The 20,202-nt window shown below is 43.3% G+C and overlaps 1 protein-coding gene across 6 annotated transcripts in view; it reads left to right on the top strand.

The window, feature by feature from the left end:
* Window positions 1-20,202, top strand: part of LRFN2 (leucine rich repeat and fibronectin type III domain containing 2) — a 248,378-nt gene that overhangs the window by 115,814 nt on the left and 112,362 nt on the right. For 2 of the 6 annotated variants that reach the window (XM_033144593.1, XM_033144592.1), the window contains exon 2: window positions 17,671-17,753. The exons of the other annotated variants lie outside the window; for them this stretch is intronic. The gene's annotated coding sequence lies outside the window, so the exon portion shown is untranslated. The remainder of the gene's footprint in view (window positions 1-17,670; window positions 17,754-20,202) is intronic. 6 annotated transcript variants of the gene reach the window in all.

Here is a 20,202-nt window from a genome sequence, read left to right as displayed (position 1 = left end):
CGATTTCTTCCCCCCTCCCACCTTTTTTGTCACCTCCAGCAGCAGTGAGTTACAGCAGCTGCTTGTTGGCTGCTGCCATTTTATTTTCCGACAATGTACCAGATGCCAGTTGTCACCACACACACACACACACACAAACACACACAAGACAGCTCCTGGTATTTTGTCATGGAATGCACTGGAACGGCACAACATCTGGACATTCTTGGAAAATGAAATGGAATAAAACAGGCAATCTAGAAAACAGGGAAGGGGAAAGTTGTTGTTTTTTCAGTCTTAAGACCTCCCTTCCTTTCTGGGCAACATTCTAGGGGCCACATGCCAGTGGTGGGTGGGGCCAGAGGCAAAAGTGGGAGGAGCAACAAATGTGGGTTGCACCTTTTATAGTAGGCTAGTTCTACACATCGTTGCATGCTCCTTTATATTCTCCCTTCATCCAGGCCAGCAAGAGTTCAAGGACACATTCTAGTAGGAGAGAACTCAAGAAGGTACTAAGCAGCTTCAATCAGGCTGTGACTTTGGGGTGGAAGGATTACTAGCAGGAGGAGCATGGTCAAGGGAGAGTACAGAAGGCCAGGCTCCTGTTGTGTTTGGGGAGGTTACCCACCTGTGCTGTATAAGAGGATCCAGCCACCAAATCAATTGCTGCCATTGGAGAAATGGAAGCCCTCCCCTGAATGAGTGACTCGTGGAATAAGAAGAATAAACCCATTTGGCCTTCTGTTATTCATTGCATTTGGATCATGATGAGTGAAAGTCGAACCAAATGGGCCCAGTACAGGGGTGCGGGGAGCACTGTGGTCTAAACTACCGATCCTCTTGGGCTTGCTGGTCAGAAGGTTGGCAGTTTGAATCCCCGTGACGGGGTGAGCTCCCGTTGCTTGCCCCAGCTTGTGCCAACCTAGCAGTTCCAAAGCATATCAGTGCAAGTACAGTGATCCCTCGACTTACGAATTTACTCCGTTCCGAAAGCACATTCGTAGGTCAAAAAGTTCGTAAGTCGAAAAAGTGGTTTTTCCATTGGAATGCATTGAAGCAGTTTTAAAAAGAAAAATTCGTAAGTCAAGGAAACCGCATCTAAAATTCGTAAGTTGAATAAACCGCATCTAAAATGCCAACGGATTTCCATTCAGATGTTGAAAAATTTGTTGCCGTGTGGCCACTTTTTTCGTTCGTAAGTCGAAAAATTCACATGTTGAGTATTTTGTAAGTCAAGGGACCACTTAGATAAATAGGTACCGCTGCGGCGGGAATGTAAATGCCGTTTCTGTGCACTCTGGTTTCCATCATGGTGTTTCATTGTGCCAGAAGTGGTTTAGTCATGCTGGCCACATGACCCAGAAAGCTGTGGACAAACACCAGCTCCCTCAGCCTGAAGCGAGATGACCGCCGCAACCCCATAGTCGCCTTTGACTAGACTTAACCATCTAGGGGTCCTTTACCTTTTTACCTAATTGCTAGGTGCACCTTCAGAGCATCTCACGTATGCATCTAAAAATGTCATGTGTGAAATGACCCACAGAACCTCCAGATCCACTCTCAGAAGCAGGTGCTGACTGCCATTGCCTACTTCACAGTTGTAGGCTGCAGGGCGCTTTTTCTCCTTCACTTGCTCCTGTCCTTTTGGGGGACAAAGAAGGCTGATTAAAAAGGTATTTGAGGTTTGATTGTTCAAACCCTACGCCAATCGCAACCTCTCACCACCAAAGAAACACAAGCAAACAACAGAGAACCAACACAAGTGACGCTGATACCAAATCCTACATATATTAAGGAAAATAGAAACATCATCTCCCCTCCCCACCCTCCCACCCATCCCACCCACTTCCTTCCCCTCCTCTCTCCCTAATGTCTCAACAACTAAAATTGATCTGTAAAAATGTTTTATGAAAAAATACGAGAGACATTACACACTCTTTGTAAACCAAGAAAATCTTTAATAAAAAAAAAATAAAGACAAAAAAAGGTATTTGAGGTAAGCAGGCAGTAGGACTTCAGTTTTTGGAAATAAGCAGACACTAAGCCAAGGGCAGCTGGAGACCTTGCCTGCAAAGCAAAATAACCACTGGCACCAGGAAAGGCAAGCAGAGTGATCAGAGCTCAAGCGAACTGCAAAAGCAAGAAGGTCAAAGGAAAAGGAATGGGTGGGAAGGACTGTGAAGAAGGAGCTTTGTGACACTCATAGACCAGCACACTCTTTGCTAGTGTCAAACATGAGTTTTCTGCTTGGAAAGGCATAATGTTGATTGAATGCATAATGCATGTTTATTCTCTGTGCATTTCTGACAGCACTTCGAATTACCACATCTCTGGACTTCCTGACCTTCACGCCACATTATAAAGCATATCTGATTAGCGAGAAGTTTTATTTGGAGTGTGTTAATTGAGTGGTTTTGTTGGCCAACCAAAGTGATTGGAAAGCTATTTTCTTATTTATTTGCATTAGTTAAAATTGATTTGACACATAATTGGTGGCGGTGTTTATAATGTTCCTTCTGCTAAATGTTCTTATGGATTGATCAATAGGTATGTGTTACTACAAAACCTTGGTGGTGATAATGGGGGAGGCAATAAAGGACTTGACAGTAAACAAATGAGATTCTGCTAATTCTGCCGAGTTCTTTATTTATGTAGGCAAGTGTTGATCTCTTGGGATAACGACTACCTTAAAACAATGAACATTGGATCCTGACTGTGTATGCAAGACCTAAGAGCAGGGAAGGGGAACCTTTCTCAGTTTGAAGTTTTTGAGATCCCTTCTGAGGGTCACATGCCAGTGGGAAGGGGTAAAGTAAAAAATGGGTAAAGTATTACCTTTGCACAGTAGGTTGCTTTCTACACACACACACACACACACACACACACATGTATCCGCCATCCAGACAGGCAAGAGGCATCAGAATTCAAGGAGAGATTCTGGCCAGGCAAAGCACTTGGGGGGGGGGGCTGTGAGGGTTTGGCTGGGATAGAGGATATTTGACCTAGGGAGAGTTCCAAGGGAGGGAGGGAGGGAGGGAGGGAGGGAGGGAGGGAGGGAGAGAGAGAGAGAGAGAGAGAGAGAGAGAGAGGTTTGGATGGCCACATTCAGCCCCTTTGACTGAGGTTCCCCATCCACTAATGAAAATGTCTATTTGTTTGAGAGCCAGTTTCCTGTGTCATCCATGGACCCAGAGCTAAGCCTTATCCACAACTGTTAGCAATGCCTTCTTTTGGAAACCTAGCAATGGTGTGAGAGAGAGAGAGACTGAAAAACATATCAGAAATTGAAGAACAGAGGAACAATGGAACCACGGATCTTAGGGCTAGCCCAATACATTTTGCTGCCTGAGGCATCTCCCTAGGCAGCCCTATTGGGCTGCAGCTGAAGCTAACTTCGTTCAGTACTGGCAACAAGACATCTGAGGATAAAACAGGCTTGTTGTGAGGGTGCAAGACAGGGAGCAGGATACACACAGCACTGCCCTACAATGGAAAGATATGGCCAGAGGGCTTAGGAGAAACTGCTAAAGAGGCTGCCCTCAGCTTTGACACTTGAAGTGGTTTTCTCACTCTGCCTAATGATAGGACTGGGCCTGATAGATTCCATCAATCACCTATCCATTTTCAAATTGTCCACATCAGGATTCCTTACACAGACTGCCTTTTCTAATGAAATCAAGCCCCTCTCTGGATCAGGAGATAAAGCCCTGTTCTATGAAGTCCAGCAGCATAACACTGCTGCAGTCAGTTCATTCCATTTATATCACATCTCTTTTTCCTAATGGTAGAACTCAAGGCGGAATACAGAAAGTTATTGACCTACAATAGTCCTGCTTAGTTTCAGCACAGTTGCTGCTCCGTGTGTCTTCAGACCATGCCCCAAAACCATCTTAATCATGCAGCAGAAAAATGAGCAAAAACTCTCCCTCTAGAAACAATTATTCTATCCCTCCCTTGAATCCAGTGCTTATCTACAGGCCATGATGATTGTGCATTCTTTGTATGCATTTTTTTTAAAACACACTCAGGTTCCTGCTGTTTCCTCCAAGAATGCTGAAAGGGGCTTTTGCTAGCAAACAGGCACCTTCTGTTTTGTCATCTGGTGACAACACAAGAAATCTGCAGGATACCTTTAGGGGACCACGAATGTCCAAATGAGGAAAACGATTAGGAACAAGAATTGCCCTTGTAGCCTGGGAGCTACGAGTGTGTTCAGGGGAAGTACAGCCTTTTTTATGGGGGGGTGCGGGGCGGGGATCAGATTATCTTCCACCCTCCTTGGAAACAGAGGTTAAATGAGCACAAGAATCTCTCTTAGTGGCTCGTTGCATTAAAGATAACGAAATGTAAATAAAAGTAAGTGTGAAGAAAGTAGAGTGTTGTGAAAGGAGAAATGTTTATTGTTATTTATGTGGTAGGGCATTTCCTCCACACAGAAAAAAGTGTGGGGGGGGGGGGATAAAGGGCAGGGCAGAACAAGATATTCTGTTGCCTGAGGCAGGCCACTCTGCTGTCCTGCATGCTGCCTCCATTTATTGGCTTCTCCCATCTTGTGTTTCCCTCTCTTACCCAGGGCCGTCTTAACCCATAGGCACTAGGGGTGCGGGACACCCGGGCGCCGGGCTCTCAGGGGTGCCAGGCCAAGAGTCCAGGGCCCAAGAGTTGAGTCCAGGGAAGAGCCCGCCTGTCGGTCAGAGTGCCGCAGTGGGCTCTTCTGCTGCGGGCGGCTCTGCACCGCGAGTTCAGGGGGTGACCAAGCCAGTGAGACGCTGAGGTAGCCAGGTGGCTCTGCCCTCCTGCATGCTTGGCACCGGGGGGGCACCAGGTGGATCTTTGCACCCCAGTGCCACATATGCTTAAGACAGCCCTGCTCCCACCCCCACACTCCACACTCCATAACCTTTTGTTATTGATGACAAAGAGAACTTATGGTTCTTTTCGTAACAGGATGCTGGACAAGATGGGCATTTGCCTGATCTTGCAGGGCTCTTTTTCTGCTCTTACTGCAACTCTGTCCAGTTATGTGTAAGTATACTTGAAGTCCCATTGAGTTGATGCTAAGGTAAATGGGTATAAGATGGGTATAGGATTGCATGATTAATTGCATATCTTTCCCCTAAATAGCTGGCTTTCTCGCCTCTTCCTCTGTTTTCTCCCTTGGGTCAAATGATAGATGGTGATTGCTTCTACTTTCAGTATTCTGCCAAAACTATGCACATCAATAGTGCTAGGCAATAAAAGATTTATCTATCCATCTATCTCCATTCATCTTTTTCCATGGTAGCTTTTTAGTCCTGGGAATCATACACAGGATTATTCTGTTTAATTCAATGAATATTGTGTCACTTGTTTTCAAATTTGTTGTTTGCTGAGTTATTGAGATAGGTCAGGCTATGAGTCTAAATAAATCCACCCTTGTCATACTTGTTCATGGGAGTGGAGAAAGCTTCTTGTGGCGGGTACGTAGCGGGGTAATTGTTTTTCCCATTCCACGTCCTTGTCAATCAGACAATGCTACCTCCTTTAGAGTTTGCAAGATGCTACCCAGAAGTGTTGCCTTTGAAATCCTCCACATGAAAATAAAAGCCATGCTCTTTTTAAAATGTCTGTTTAATTCCTATCAAAGGGCTGTCTTATGGTTTTAAAGCACCAGATGGTGTCCATCAAAAAAGAAAGGACGAGGAGCATATTAGATTATTTCACTATGTTGAAGGAGATGTAAAGTGAGAGATTCTGTAGAGCTTGTAATATCACACTTTGGGCCAGTCTAGCTACTGCTTTCCTTATGGTGCAGAAAAGGAAACATGTTTTTCGTGCTTCATTGTCGTGGTTTGAGAAGCTTTTTAAAACAACAACAACAAACAAAGAAATGAAAAATCTTCTCCCTGCAGTTTGATGATACGGCTGTCATATGCTATGTTTTAAACTGTGCAAAGATGGGGAACCTCAGGCTGATGGGCCAAATATGGCTCTTCCGGCCTCTATCAGGCCCTCATGACTAGGCCACACCCCATCCTCCATTCCACAGGCCACACCCCTCACTGGTCCTTTGCTTGGCTGCAGTGTGCCCTTGAGCCATCATATTGTCTCTTGCTTGCCTGGATGAGGAAGTGAGTGTCTGGAAACCCCTGTCCTTGGCATAGCTTGAATGTAGCCAGCTGTAGAAAGGTAAACATCACATGCATTGCTCTTCCTATCTTTTCTTTTCTTTTTCTTTTTTGGTCTGCCTCCTGCCCATAAGGAACTGTGGCCCTCATCAGAAAATACATCCCCCGACGTAAAGGAAGGTGGTGCTAGCTGCGCAACAGGTTCCCCACCCAGTCTTAGAGATGAATAGTCTGGTAATTGTGATGGAATTTGAAGGAGCCCCTTGCCCTGTGTCAAATAGACTTGAATTTGACAAGAGTACAAATCAGCAGTTAAATGGCATCATTCCCCTGCCCCCAAATATTTTCTGTTGAATTGAAAAGTGCCCCCTTTTGGTGGTGGTTAGGAATTCATAGAATCATAGAGTTGGAAGAGACCACAAGGGCCATCCAGTCCAACCCCTTGCCAAGCAGGAAACACCATCAAAGCATTCCTGACAGATGACTTAAAGACCTCCAAAGAAGGAGACTCCACCACACTCCTTGGCAGCAAATTCCACTGTCGAACAGCTCTTACTGTCAGGAAGTTCTTCCTAATGTTTAGGAATTGTTTGCAACAAGTAAAGTTTGCCTGATTAGTTATATTGCCCAGCTGTGCTCTCTGGGATGTATGAAATGTTAGAGGAGGGGTAGTACCTCTGGTGTGAAACATGTCATACTCCTTCTAGGGTAGTTTGTCCACCTTTCTTCCCAACCGTGCACTCAGCTCTCACCTGTGGCTCCTAGAAGCTGTTAGCATGTGACAGCAGCCACCCCCTGGGAACTGCTTCGGCTGGTTGGCTAAACCAGGTGAGGGTATCCAGTGGGTCTCAAATCCTCAGTGTATTAGGGGCTTCCCCTGCATGTGAAGACAGATTCTAGTGGGGTGAGCGGATGAGACCAATAGTGGGTCCAACGGTCAAGAAGGCAGTTTCTGCATGTGCTGTAGAGGGAAGTGAGGGGCAGATGGGGCTCGTCAACCTGGGAAAGTAGCCCATCTAGGAAAAGGAAAGTTCTGATCTGAAACCTTTGCTGTCTTGCAGTATATCTCCAGAAGAAGAAAAGGCTAATGAGTAAACACTACACAAATCCGGAGTGGAGTCCCTAAGACAGTTGGATGGCACCTTGTATGCCATCCAAGCTCTGGGGAATAAAATCCTCCTCCTGGTGCCAAAAGTGACAACATAGTAGGCCTCAACAAAGTGTACCTGGGAAAAGCACTCCTCCCTTGGGGTGCCACTACTGAAAAGGCTTTGTCTCTGAATCTCTTTTGGATATGGGCTTCTGATGCAGAACCATAGAAAAAGGACAATTTCATAGCCAGCAGATAGCTATCTCCCAACTTGTATAGGTAAAACCAACAACATATTGCAATGTATCCTAAAATGAATTGGAAGTGCATGCAGGATTGATGTTTTGTGTGTCTCTGCCAAAAATGTTGTTGGTGTAGTGTAAAGAAAGCAGTACCATATTTTTCCATCTCTAAGCCCCCATGTATAAGACACCCCCTATTTTGGGGGACTCCAATTTAAGGAAATTGGGGGGGAGATATATTTATGTATAAGGCACCCCCTAATTTTTGACATTATTTTTAAGGGAAAAACCTAGTCTTATACATGGAAAAATATACATGGAAAAATATGGTAATTCTGGTCTATGGTATGAATGTGTGTGGCTCACAGACCACTGGTCTTTTGCCTAACCCCTCCCCAGCATGCATATTTATCTTCCTTTGTGATTCATTTATTACAGTACTTGCTGGTGACTGCAGCTTCCTTCTGTGCTTCCTTTCCTTCCACTGCCCCAATTCCATTTGCTACATAATGCCACTATTTAAGGCCAGGAAGGCTGTTTAATGAGGAGGTAATCTGGTGCCTTCAACAGGAAGAAACAAATTATTCAGCCTTACCATTTTCCCAGCCAGCAAACAGAGTGTCAAATAAAACAGCACTGCGCGTTGCCCTAAATAATTTTTTTTAAAAAACCTGCCTAGATATTTGCGTGTTCAGACCTTTTAACCTCGCCCCAGATAAATTCAGACAAGACTCAAATTTTAGTTTGGTTTTTGGCAGAATTTAGTCCACAACTTTATTGATTACAGCAAGTGATTGGTTGCATAGGCTCTGGTTCGACTAGCTCCCTGCTCCACAGGTAGCGCTGACCCAGGGTTGCAGCATAGGTCAGCCAAGGGTGAACACCTGGATAAGCAGAAAGCTGGGGATATGCTCTATCCACCACCCAAATATCCCCCCGGACTCAGGCGTGGGCACAACCCCCTCTCAGGGGTTGACCAAACCATCGAGTCCCTGGATTACTTTAATGGAATACCGTTCACATAGGGGTGGCGAGAGCGTTCTCCCATCCCTATCACCTGAACCAGAGCCTATCCACAACCTTACAAGTTGTGATGATTTGCTATGTGGCAGGCGAAACCCAAATGGCAACAGCCAATCAGCTAAGTGGGAAAATTCCTGCCATGCCCCTGTCCCAACAACAGATGACACACGACGGCATAGCAAGGTCAAGCATACAAGCCCTAAAAAGTAGGGAGAGGTGGGTGGGTGTTCCGATGCATGCATCAAAAGAGGAGGCTCTGGGTCACGTGCATGGGTCCCTCAATCCTTTTAGCTTGCGTCCCATTGGCCTGATTGAACCCTGCATCGAGGGACCTACTGATTGGGTGTTGTGGCTGTCAATCAAACCCACCCACAACACACAGTTTGGTTGCCAGGAGGACCCGATTTATCATTCTGCTACTCAGCTGACCCTGTGTTGTTTTGAGAAAGGAGATATCTCATTCCGAACATAACTTATTACAAACATTGTCAACATCGCATTTAGAGTGTCGCTGCGAAGGGAAAAGTGGCAGCTGAAAATGGCAATGTGACTTTCCATATTTATTTCTCCCTGTGACTTCCAGAGCAATTTTGCTCCACGGGTATATAAGTCACCGGATGATACCTCCCATGCACACACACTTTCTGGCACCTCTGCAAGCTCAGCTGTGGTGAGGGAGATCATGCTGGGCTCTCTTTGCCCTTTAGTTCAACTCTAGTAAGGCAAAAAAAAACACAAATTTAATATCTGCAGCTGGATTTTAGCTGACAGTTTTCATTGTTGCAAAGACGAAGAAGCAAACCCAGATTCCTACTTATTTTTCTGTCTCTGCACACTCAACGGGACTAAAATATTTCTGTGTAGGTCAGCCAAAGGCTGGAGCAAACTCGGGGAGATATGCAAAGAATGCATGCATAATGCAGCACTTTCTCTTTTTTATGTTGTTTAAAGTAATTAAATCAAGAGAGCTTTCATCGGCACTGCTGTAGGTGCTACTTTGTGTCGGTTGCTGAGATGTAAATGGGCTCCTTGAGTGGGTAGCCTGTGCACCTATGCTTTGAATTGCAGTCAGGTAGGCAGTGTTTCGAGAATAATGACATCAGCACTCTGAAGTATGTGATCAATGTGACCTGCATTGCTGGAGAATCTAAGCCCCCTCGCTGAATGTGGAATGATGTGCCGATCCAGCCCTGTTATGGAGGGAACCGGAACCACACACATTTTACAGACTGGGTATATCAATGCAGAGGGACCAGTGCTTCTCCCCAGTCAGCTTGCTTTTGAGCTTCCTGATCACACGGAACCCCAGATTTGTAATATTGACCTACAACATCACAATCCACATAGTGAATTAGCAAGACTGGCAGAGTTCCAGGAGTAACTGCAATAGGGATGTCTCCCATCTAATCAATATCCCTAACGACTGTTTGCCAGCTGCAGAGTGTGGTTGCTGGTTTTTGTGACAAGCAGTTGAAATTCCCAAAGGGCATCTCCTTATGTACCATTCAGAACATGGGAGCCAGAGCAGTACATCAGCATAATATTTTGTCATTATTTTGGCAGATAGTTGAAAGTGATGAAAAGTGGGTCTTAATTTAAGATATCCATGCATATGAAACAGATTAGTTGCATAGCTATTCTTATATTGATACAGTATCTGAAAATAAATATATATTAAGGCTCCCCATTAAATCACATATAAGTTGGGATTGGCAAATCTACCAATTTTGTTTTCTCTTTTTTCCCAGACTTATATTCAGCCCGCCACATTTACATATCAGTTTGTAATTCCTTTATTATTATTTAAAAGGTCCTAATGAAAATTCCACCTGCACTTTAGTGTTAATTTCTCCCAGCAAACAGATTTTTCTTTGCGCTTTTGCCTAATATACATATTTCCCAAAATATAATGCATTTTGTATAATATGTGCATTTCATGCACACTTTAAACCAGTACATGCATCTTGTATATATAGTTTCCTGGAAGACTGCCTTGCAAAATCTGGAGAAGTGCAGATTTGAAAGTGGCTGTGCTTCAGATCACCTTTAAATGCAGGTTGAATCCGATTTCTTACCCATGTTTTCTTACCCATGGATTTCTTATCCATATCACTAGAGTAAACATATTCCGGTTCACACTTCTCTGAATCTTGTGCTATAGTTCTTCACATACCAAAACTTATTTAGAAATTTAGAAATGCAAACATTGAGATAAAATGCATTCATTGATATATGTTTTAGTGTGTGTGTGTGTGTGTGTGTGTGTGTGTGTGTGTTAATGGTGCTATTCTTTTGGTGCCAGGCATTTGATGGCACTTAAATGCTTTTGATGCTGTTGCTAATGGTCTAATCTTTGATGGACTTTTAAAAATTAAACTCTGACCTTTGTGTTATTTGCTGTTGGTGATTTTGTTAATTCTTTACACTGGTGTGGTTTTAATATTTTATGGATAATTGTAGCTTTTATTACTTTTTTTTTAAAAAATGTAACACACACATGCAGAGGCCGATTTCATAGAACCACAGAATTCTAGAGTTGGAAGGGACACAAGGGACATCTATTCCAACCCATGCCATGCAGGAATCTCAGCTAAAGCATCACTAAAGGATTTAGAGAGTGCAACCAGTTCAGTTGTTCTGGGTACAGAGCCTTAAGGTTAGGATACAGATTAATGTGGCAATAAGACACAGCACACTTCTGATTGAATTTTGTCAGGCTTCGAGGAATCGGCTTCCTCCACCATGGCAATAAATAAGCAGATCAAATGAAAGGAAATTCTTACCAGTTAGTTTCTTTAGTAAACACAGCAAGAGACAAAAGAAAGCATCTTTACCCCCTCCCCATCCCTATTAATCTACGTCACTCCTATGTCTTGTAATCTGAGCTTGTACCCTCTGTGCTTTCTGTTCTAACACTCTCTGAGCTCTCCGTATCTTTGGGGAAGGGGGTTGAATGCTGTCCAGAGACTGTGAATCTGTTAGCTCTCTCTCTCTTCTAGTGTTTCTTCTGCTAGCTGTTTCCCATCCAGTATTTCCCAGCTTCTGCCTTCTGAACTATGCCCCTCTGCAAACCACTGTTCTAAGTCTATACTGTGCTCCTGCTCCTGCGAAGATTCAGGATTGGGGGGGGCACCCCCACCATTCTTCCTCAGTGCACTCTCCCTCAACACAGTCCATCACTAATTTACCTGACCAAGAATGGAAACAGATCGACCCGTCTATCTCTAGCCGAGGCCTACGTTTATAGTTTTTATTTCCTTGACAGATATACACCTGAGACCTCCAGGTATAGGGTGGTATAATAATAATAATAATAATAATAATAATAATAATAATAATAATAATACACCCAAGTCACAGTATGCCTCAGCATTTATCACTCTTCTAATTAGCTAGATGTACTCATCCGCATTTCATAGACTTCCATTTGCAGTACGGAACAATTCAAATTATTTTGTTCTGACAGGAATAGAAGTCTCTCTCGCTTGCTCACTCTGTTATTAGTACTCATCAGGGCTTGAAGTCCCTTCCTTTCATCTCAGGACAGAAGGGATATAAGACTATGAGATATATCACATGAAATGCTAGCTTTCACAGACTACATTTGGTTTGACCACCTTACTGCAGCTTTCTGATTTGTAGAAATAACAGCCTCTGTAATTCAGGAGCAATACAAAATGTGCTAGCAGTAGATGTTTTTCTCCATCACTCCTACCGCCATGAGCTGTGGAGGTTAACTCAATCACCAAGGAATGAGTTATCATAAATAGTAGTGGTGAGATTTTATGACTCTAAAATATTTCTAAAATGACTTTCACCCATTACATTCAGGAGTAAATGGAATACAGAATGGTGTGGCGTAAGCGCTTTCCTGACACTCATGCGCCAAATGAGACAGATCCTTTTTCTCTGCTACTCAGTTGCAGATGCCCAATTCACACTTTCTAAAAACAATACATGAACCAAACACAGCCATCCTTCAAAATCTGCAATGCAGTTCTCCAGCCAAACCATATGTGGTGGGAAATACATATGCTGCAGTGGGAAATGCATAAAAATGCACATAATAGTGGCAATGATTTACCCCCCAAAAATGCTATATACTTGACAGAATTGCATCTAACCTGTATATTAGGAAATTCACACTAAAATGCTCGTGAATTTTCATGAGGATTTTAAAATAAATTTAAAACCACAAAGTGCTGTGGTAATGTGGAGAACTAAATTTAAGATTAGAAAAAAGAGAAAATTGATAGAAACTGAAATCTACGGATTTGCCAGCCCTATTTGCAGAGGGCACACTCAAGAAATCCAGCACCAAACAGTCGCCCAAGTTACATGATCACCAAGGAAAAATGTTAGAAGTTACAATCTGTATTAATTTTAAATATGAATCATAGCAAAACAAGAACAAGAAGAAGCTCTTTTGTAACATTTTGGTTCCAGTTTTTCCAACAGTTGCATCACCATCTTATGAAAATTTCTTCCACCTAGACCATATTCCCAGGTCTTTCTGTTTAAGTAGTCATTTTGGACTTCAGTAGAGTGACTGAATACATTATAACAACCCCACATGTGATTGTGTACTAAGCAAGTGAGTTGAAGTTTGCTAAAGGACAGCTTCCTACTTCTTGGTGTACTGGAAATGGATTGGGGGAGGAATGAAGAATAAGAGAGAGAAGAGCATACGCAGACAGCAAATCTCGGCACAGATTTAGCATGGTTATGCTGCCTGAAGTCCATGGGTTTTAATGTGCTTTACTTTATATTGGATTATGGCAAGAGTGTGTCCACAGCTGCCACAGCTGGAGACAATAATGCTTCCAAATACCAGTTGCTGGAAGGCACGAGAGGAAGAGTGCTCTTCTGCTCGGCCCCCTCTTTGCAGGTTTCTGACAGGCATCTGGTGGGCCACTGTGAGAACAGGTCGCCATTGGTCTGATCCGCAGTCTATTCATATGCTCTTATGTGCCTGTATACATCACAAAGGCACACTTCATTGCATCTTTGGGTACTTAATCTTAAAACACCAGGCATTTTCAGCACTGTGGTTTGGAATCTAAAATAGCACCCGCTCCTATGCACATTTTGTAAACAATCTGAGGTAGAAATGGCATCCTCTCTGGAACCTTCTGACCAAACCACCCACTTCATTTCACTTAATAGCTGGCCCAGCGCACGCGGAGTGGAGCTAGCGAGGAGGAGAAATGACTGAGCTGTCATTTCATTTGTCTATCATGAGAAAGCCAGGAAAAATGACTGAATGGAAACACTTAGTTCGGGCCAAGATACTGTCCAAAATGGTACTACTTCCTTCAGTTGCATTGCTAATCAACCCTATAGATGACATTCATTTTCTATTTCGTTTGTGTTCTTGGCATTGACTAGGTTCCCAAGGTGATGTATCCTCCCCCCCCCCAAAAAAAAACCCTGTACAATAGAAACCTTTCATTGCATATTAACTTTCTGTCCCTCCCAAGATATCTTAGCAGTGTCTTTCATAGTGACTTTACACGCTCCCAGGAATGTAACATTCCCATTTTCACATTGCAACAGCAATTCAATGACTAGAAAGCAAGACACACTTACAGTACATACCTGGTGTATGCAGATCCTTTAATGTTATGCCCAGTATCATGTCATCTCACTACAAAGGCTGAAAGTGAAAAGCTTGAGTGAGAGACTCTTTTCAGCAGAGGTTGAACTGACAACAGATTTCACAACTTTTTTTTTTTTTCCATTTCTGCCATGAAGGGTTTTCTCTAGACTGACTACATGGAGATAGCTACATAATGCATAAGTGCTGAACTTTCTAGAGCCAGTGTCTGCATGCATTGAAACAACTTTTGTGCAAGCAACTGAGAAAAGGGAAAAAAAACAGCTTTTGTCAGAGTCAGGCTGGGAGGAAATGCACACATATGCAGAAGGGTTTTTATTTATTTTTTGGAAACTCAGTGAATATCTGAGGCACTCTGAATTTTCTATAGATAGCCATGGGGTAGAGTAGCAGACACAGCCATGGGAATAAAGAAACAAAGCTATACATCCTTATGTGGCATATTTTATAGGAATGGCTGTTGAATCCGATTAACTTGGCATGAAAGGAAAGAGGGCAGCTGTAGTAAATCCAGGGTTACTGTGCTAAAACATTTCAGATAGGAAAGGGTATGTTCATGTTTGCTTAACTGTTTTTTAACAATGCATGTACAATGAAACCTCTTCTTCAAATATTTATTTTCTCTTTTTTACATTTCCCTTTAAGTAGTTTATAAAATAGGTTGGTTGATACCTAACAGTCATATTCTTAGTAGAGCCACTGAAATCAATGTGTAAGTCCATTAATTTCAATGGATCCACTCTGAGTATGACTAATATTGGACTTCATCGGCTGTTTTAACTGTTGCAGGTAGGTGATGCTATTGGTGAGAGTGTAGCAGAGGAGGCTGGGAATAAATCTTGTAGAACTACAACTTGTAAATGTTAAAAATTGACTATTTGTAACAAAAACATGTTCAAATGAAATGCCTGGTGTCCTGATGCGGGGATACCTAAACTGGTGTCCTCAAGTCATTTCTGGATTTGAACTCCCATCATCCCTGGCGATGGCCATGTTTGCTGGAGCAGCTGGAAGCTGGAGTTCAACAGGAACTGGGAGGCATCCCATTAGCTACGCCTGTCCCAATGGCTCCAGAGAATATGAAGCTCCTTTATATTGACCATCAGTCCACTAAGCGAAAAAAAGGTCTGCTCTGGTTTGCAGCAGCTTTCTAGGATCTCATGCAAGGTCTTTTCAAGCTTTGCTATCCGATATCAATGTGTCCGTTGAAAATGCTGCAGACTGAACATGGTTCTTTTTCACTTGCAAAGCACATAGTTCGTGACTGTGTTACACCCCTTCTGGGCTCTTCATGTGAGCAACATGCACATGCTTTCAAACATGACAAAATAGCTCATAAAATCATTTGTTTTAAAATGAATCAACTCTTAACTGTCTGCTTCTCATTTCCTGATATGCCAGAAAACTGGCAATCATGAGCAATCAATCAGTCGTTTTTCGTCAAAGGTAATGGCAGGGGTGGAAGAAGATTTAATTTCAATCTCAGGAGCTTCCTAGTGGTACTCCTGAGTAGATCCGAAAGTCCAGACTGCTGTCATGCTGTGCTCTTTTCTTCGTGTCACAGCTTAATAGTCACTTTGCTGTACAGTGGTAACTCAGATTACGAACTTAATTCGTTCCGGAGGTCTGTTCTTAAACTGAAAACCGTTCTTAACCTGAGGTATCACTTTAGCTAATGGGGCCTCCTGCTGCCACCGCCACATGCCACATGATTTCCATTCTCATCCTGGGGCAAAGTCTCAACCCGAGTACTACTTCCGGGTTAGGGGAGTTTGTAACCCGAAGTGTTTGTAACCTGAAGCTTTTGTAACCTGAGGTACCACTGTAGTTCCTTTAAAAAAAGAAAGAAACAGCTCGAAAGTATACATGACATATCCCCTTTAGCATGCCAGCTTTTAGCTGGGGTACTTATCTAGACAGGGCGTATACAGCTGCAATTCGGTCTTTCATCTAGGCACAGATGTTTGAAAATCGTTCACAAGAACGGTAAATGTTGGAAGAGGTCTGCATTTGTTTCTGATTCTTGCCACAAGTTCTTTTTATTATGGCAGATTTCAACATATCAAGGGCCAGGTCACATGACAAGAGTCATAGCACTTGACATATGAAATTGTTGTGCTGATAAGTAGGGTAGATTAATGGATCTGTCTATATCAGGTCCATGTAAGTTTTGCATGTGTTCATACATCTGTATTATCAGTTCCACATTAGTCTGTGGAGGTGTGTGTGTGTGTGTGTGTGTGTGAGAGAGAGAGAGAGTAGAGAGAGAGAGAGAGAGAGAGAGAGAAACTGCTTTGTAAACCACTTTGAGGTTTGTTGTTTTATATCAAGCAGTACAAATCTATGAAATAAATCAATTAGATTGTGTTTATTATCATACCATTTTGTGACAAATATATTCAAAAATACATTTGTTGTTGTTCAGTCGTCTTCGCGTTTGGCCAAACTCATGTTAGTAGCTTGTTGTTGGTTCAGTCGTTCAGTCGTGTCCGACTCTTCGTGACCCCATGACCAGAGCACGCCAGGCACGCCTATCCTTCACTGCCTCTCGCAGTTTGGCCAGTAGCTTATTTAATACAAATATGCCTTTGAATATGTATTTTTAACTTTGGACATATTTTGACATAGCAATCACATTCAGAGGCACATTGCCTTCAGCAGTGGATATAGAACACAGTCAATCATGTCCAGCATCCCTCAGTGACCAACTATGGAAAACCCACAAGCAGAAAAAGAGGGCAACATCCCTCTCCCTCTGCTGTCCCCCCAGGAACTGGTATGGAGGTTGCATTTAGCCACCATGACTAGCAGCCATTGATAGCCTTCTCCTCCAATAATTCATCTAAGCCTTCATGTCGGTGGCCATCACTGCCACCTGTGCGAGCAATTTTCAATGTTTAACTATGTGCTGCATGAATAATTACTTCCTTCTTTCTGTTCTGAATCTTCTAACATTCAGTTCAAGAGTTCATGGATTTTCTTTTTAAAAAAGTTTGATATTTTATTTTATTGTTTTCTAATATTCTGTTGGAGCCGCCCAGAGTGGCTGGGGCAACCCAGTCAGATGGGCAACATATAAATTATTATTATTATTATTATTATTATTATTATTATTATTATTATTATCACAAGTTCTAGTGTTATGAGAGAGAGAAACTTTCATCTGTCCACTTTCTCTATGCCATGCATACTTTTATAGACGTCTATCATGTTGCCTCTTACTTCCCTTTTCTCTAATCTAAAAAATCCCAGATTCCTCAACCTTTCCTCACAGGGGAGCTTCTCCTCCTCTTGGCCTAGATCTATGCCCTTTCTCTCTCATCAGTGTATAAAGAAGATTCATTCAAAGCAAACTAAGCTGCCCTTGTGCCTCTTCTTTAGATGTTCTCTTGCCTCACACATCTGATTCCATCTGTCTTTTTAATTATTACACTGAGGGAAACCGTGAACAGGTTTTTAAATGTTCATGCTTTGTTGCATAAATTGTACATCCTGCATACTGGTAATAACATCTTGCATTATTGTCTGATAAATAAAACATTTTTAAGCTATATTATTTTGGCCCCTAGAGAAGAGTAACAAGCTGCTTTAATATTTACTACCTTCTTTCAGGCCTTCTTCAGAATTAGATTTGGAAGAATTTATGAACGTAAACACTGTGAAAACCATCGCACCATGTCCATTGTGCTAACTTGGTAGCTATCTGTCTCTTTATCTCTTCATAGTCCATCAAGTTATTTAGGGCGACGTGTAAGAAGGTCTTGTCTTTGTTGCATACAAAGTGCAGTTTTAATATTATGACAGGCAATAATTTCTCTTGGAAAGAAATTGAGTCATCTTCATATTTGACATTAAGCAACATAGTGTTTGTTACAAGCCAAGCAATGCAATGAGATTCCAGGGGTCTTGGCCCTCTTCCAGGCCCATGTTTCTTTGGGGAAATGAAGGAGCAGCAGAGACTTCAGTGACTTAAAGTTTATTCACATATATGCAACCTGAGTGTAGGTGGAGGGAGTGCAGAAGTTACAGCACTGGGTTTCTCCCGGCTTCTCTCATGGCTTCACACCCAGCTTGAATCTAGAGCAGCCAGCCATGTTCTTTGGGTTGTCAGCTCTTCAGCCAGCAGCCAATATGGTTCTGGCCTTTCTTCTCCTTTCCAGCAAAACCCTTGCTCCAAGCAACTCCCTCCCATCCACCTGCTATCCCAAGCCTCTTTTAAAGAGGCATATTTTCCCTCTCAGCACATCCTGCCCCCTTCCTGTCACCTTAGCAACTCCTATTTGCCAAGTCTCAAACACTTTCTTTGACGTGTAGTTGCCTGACATTTGTTTCATAATGGCCTACATTCAACCAGCCCAGTCCGGGCTAGTTTGCATAGGCTACACCCAGAAGAACTGCTGCAGACTGTAATTTCCTTTCAGTATATCAAATATTAGCTAGATTCTGACATTCATTAATTTCTTGGGTTGTTGGGGGGGAGCTCCCCCCCAAAAAAATCTGTCTGAGTCAGACCATTGGTCCATCTTGCTCAGTATTGTCTACAGCAGGGGTGGATCTGGCTAGATCCTGGGCTCCCTCAGACTCAGGGGCTGTTTTGGCAGGCAAGCAGGGCACCTGCACTACAAAGGAAAAACCGAGCCAAGCCAAGCATGGCTTGACATGAGGCTTGACATTTTCTGCAGAGGGTGGCTGCACTGTTGAGCTCCTTGACAGTGTGGTGTGGTGGTTAAGAGCGGTGGACTCGTAATCTGGTGAACTGGGTTAGCTTCCCCACTCCTCCACATGCAGCTGCTGGGTGACCTTGGGCAAGTCACACTTCTTTGAAGTCTCTCAGCCTCACTCACCTCACAGAGTGTTTGTTGTGGGGGGAGGAAGGGAAAGGAGAATGTTAGCCATTTGAGACTCCTTAGGGTAGTGATAAAGTGGGATATCAAATCCAAACTCTTCTTCTTCTTTTCTTCTCCTTTGAAGTTCCTGGGTGACCTTGGGCCTTTGAGACTAGCTTACTTCACAGGGTTGTTGTGGAGATTAAATGAGGACAGAGGGGATCCATGTAAACCCTTTTGGATAAAAAGGAGGGATATAAATGCAGTCAATCACTCAGTAGCACAGCTAATCCCAGCAATCTTGAAGTCCGTTCCTATTATCCTACAGTCACTGACTTCAAACTCTGCTTTCTGCCAGGATCAGCTGAGCTGCAGAAGTACCTGTAGCACAGCCAATTCCGGGTGACTTGCTCTTACCATCTGTCTGCTGATTGGCAGTGGCAGCAAACCTCCCATGCTGATGCCCAATCAAGAGCACACTTTAAGGATCCCAGCTGTGCACCAGCAGCCATGTCTCTACTTGGCCCTCACCTGATGTCACATTTAATGAGGCTCAACAGCCTCATGGGAGCTGTGTTGAACTAAATAGTCCCTCCCTAAATAGTCCCCACTAAAGAGCCCAGAAGGGACGTGGGTGGCACTGTGGTCTAAACCACAGAACCTAGGGATTGCCAATCAGAAGGTCGGCAGATCGAATCCCCGCAACGGGGTGAGCTCCCATTGCTCGGAGTCCCTGCTCCTGCCAACCTAGCAGTTTGAAAGCATGTCAAAGTGCAAGTAGATAATAGGTACCAGTCTGGTGGGGAAGGTAAACGGTGTTTCTGTGCACTGCTCTGGTTTGCCAGAAGTGGCTTAGTCATGCTGGCCACATGACCCGGAAGCTGTATGCCGGCTCCCTTGGCCAATAAAGTGAGAGGAGAGCTGCAACGGTCAGGAGTCCCTTTACCTTTAAAGAGCCCAGAAGTTCCCCATGCCTGGCTTACAGGGACTGACATTAGTTATCCAGGGTGTCAGAGAGGGTGCCAGACATCCCCAGACAGAAATTGACCCTGGATTTTTTTTGCATGCAAAGCAGGTACATTAGCGCCGAGCCATGGACCTTCCCAAGCAAGTGAGATGGCTTGTATTTGATCATATGTAGGCCACTGCAGAAGAATCTTCCTTACAGGCAAGTTCCTTTGTATGGAAGAAACAAGCTAATGGATGAATAATATATTTACCTCAACAGATTGATAATGAGGAAATCAAATCCTTCCAGGTAATGCAGCAGAAAATCAGTCAATCCCTGTTTCCTGGCAGTCACTGCTGCCTATTCGAA

Source organism: Lacerta agilis, chromosome 3, assembly GCF_009819535.1.
Source record: "Lacerta agilis isolate rLacAgi1 chromosome 3, rLacAgi1.pri, whole genome shotgun sequence".
In the NCBI taxonomy this organism is placed as follows: Eukaryota; Metazoa; Chordata; class Lepidosauria; order Squamata; family Lacertidae; genus Lacerta; species Lacerta agilis.
Note: the sequence above shows the minus strand (reverse complement) of the source record. Positions and strands in the feature narration are given on the sequence as shown.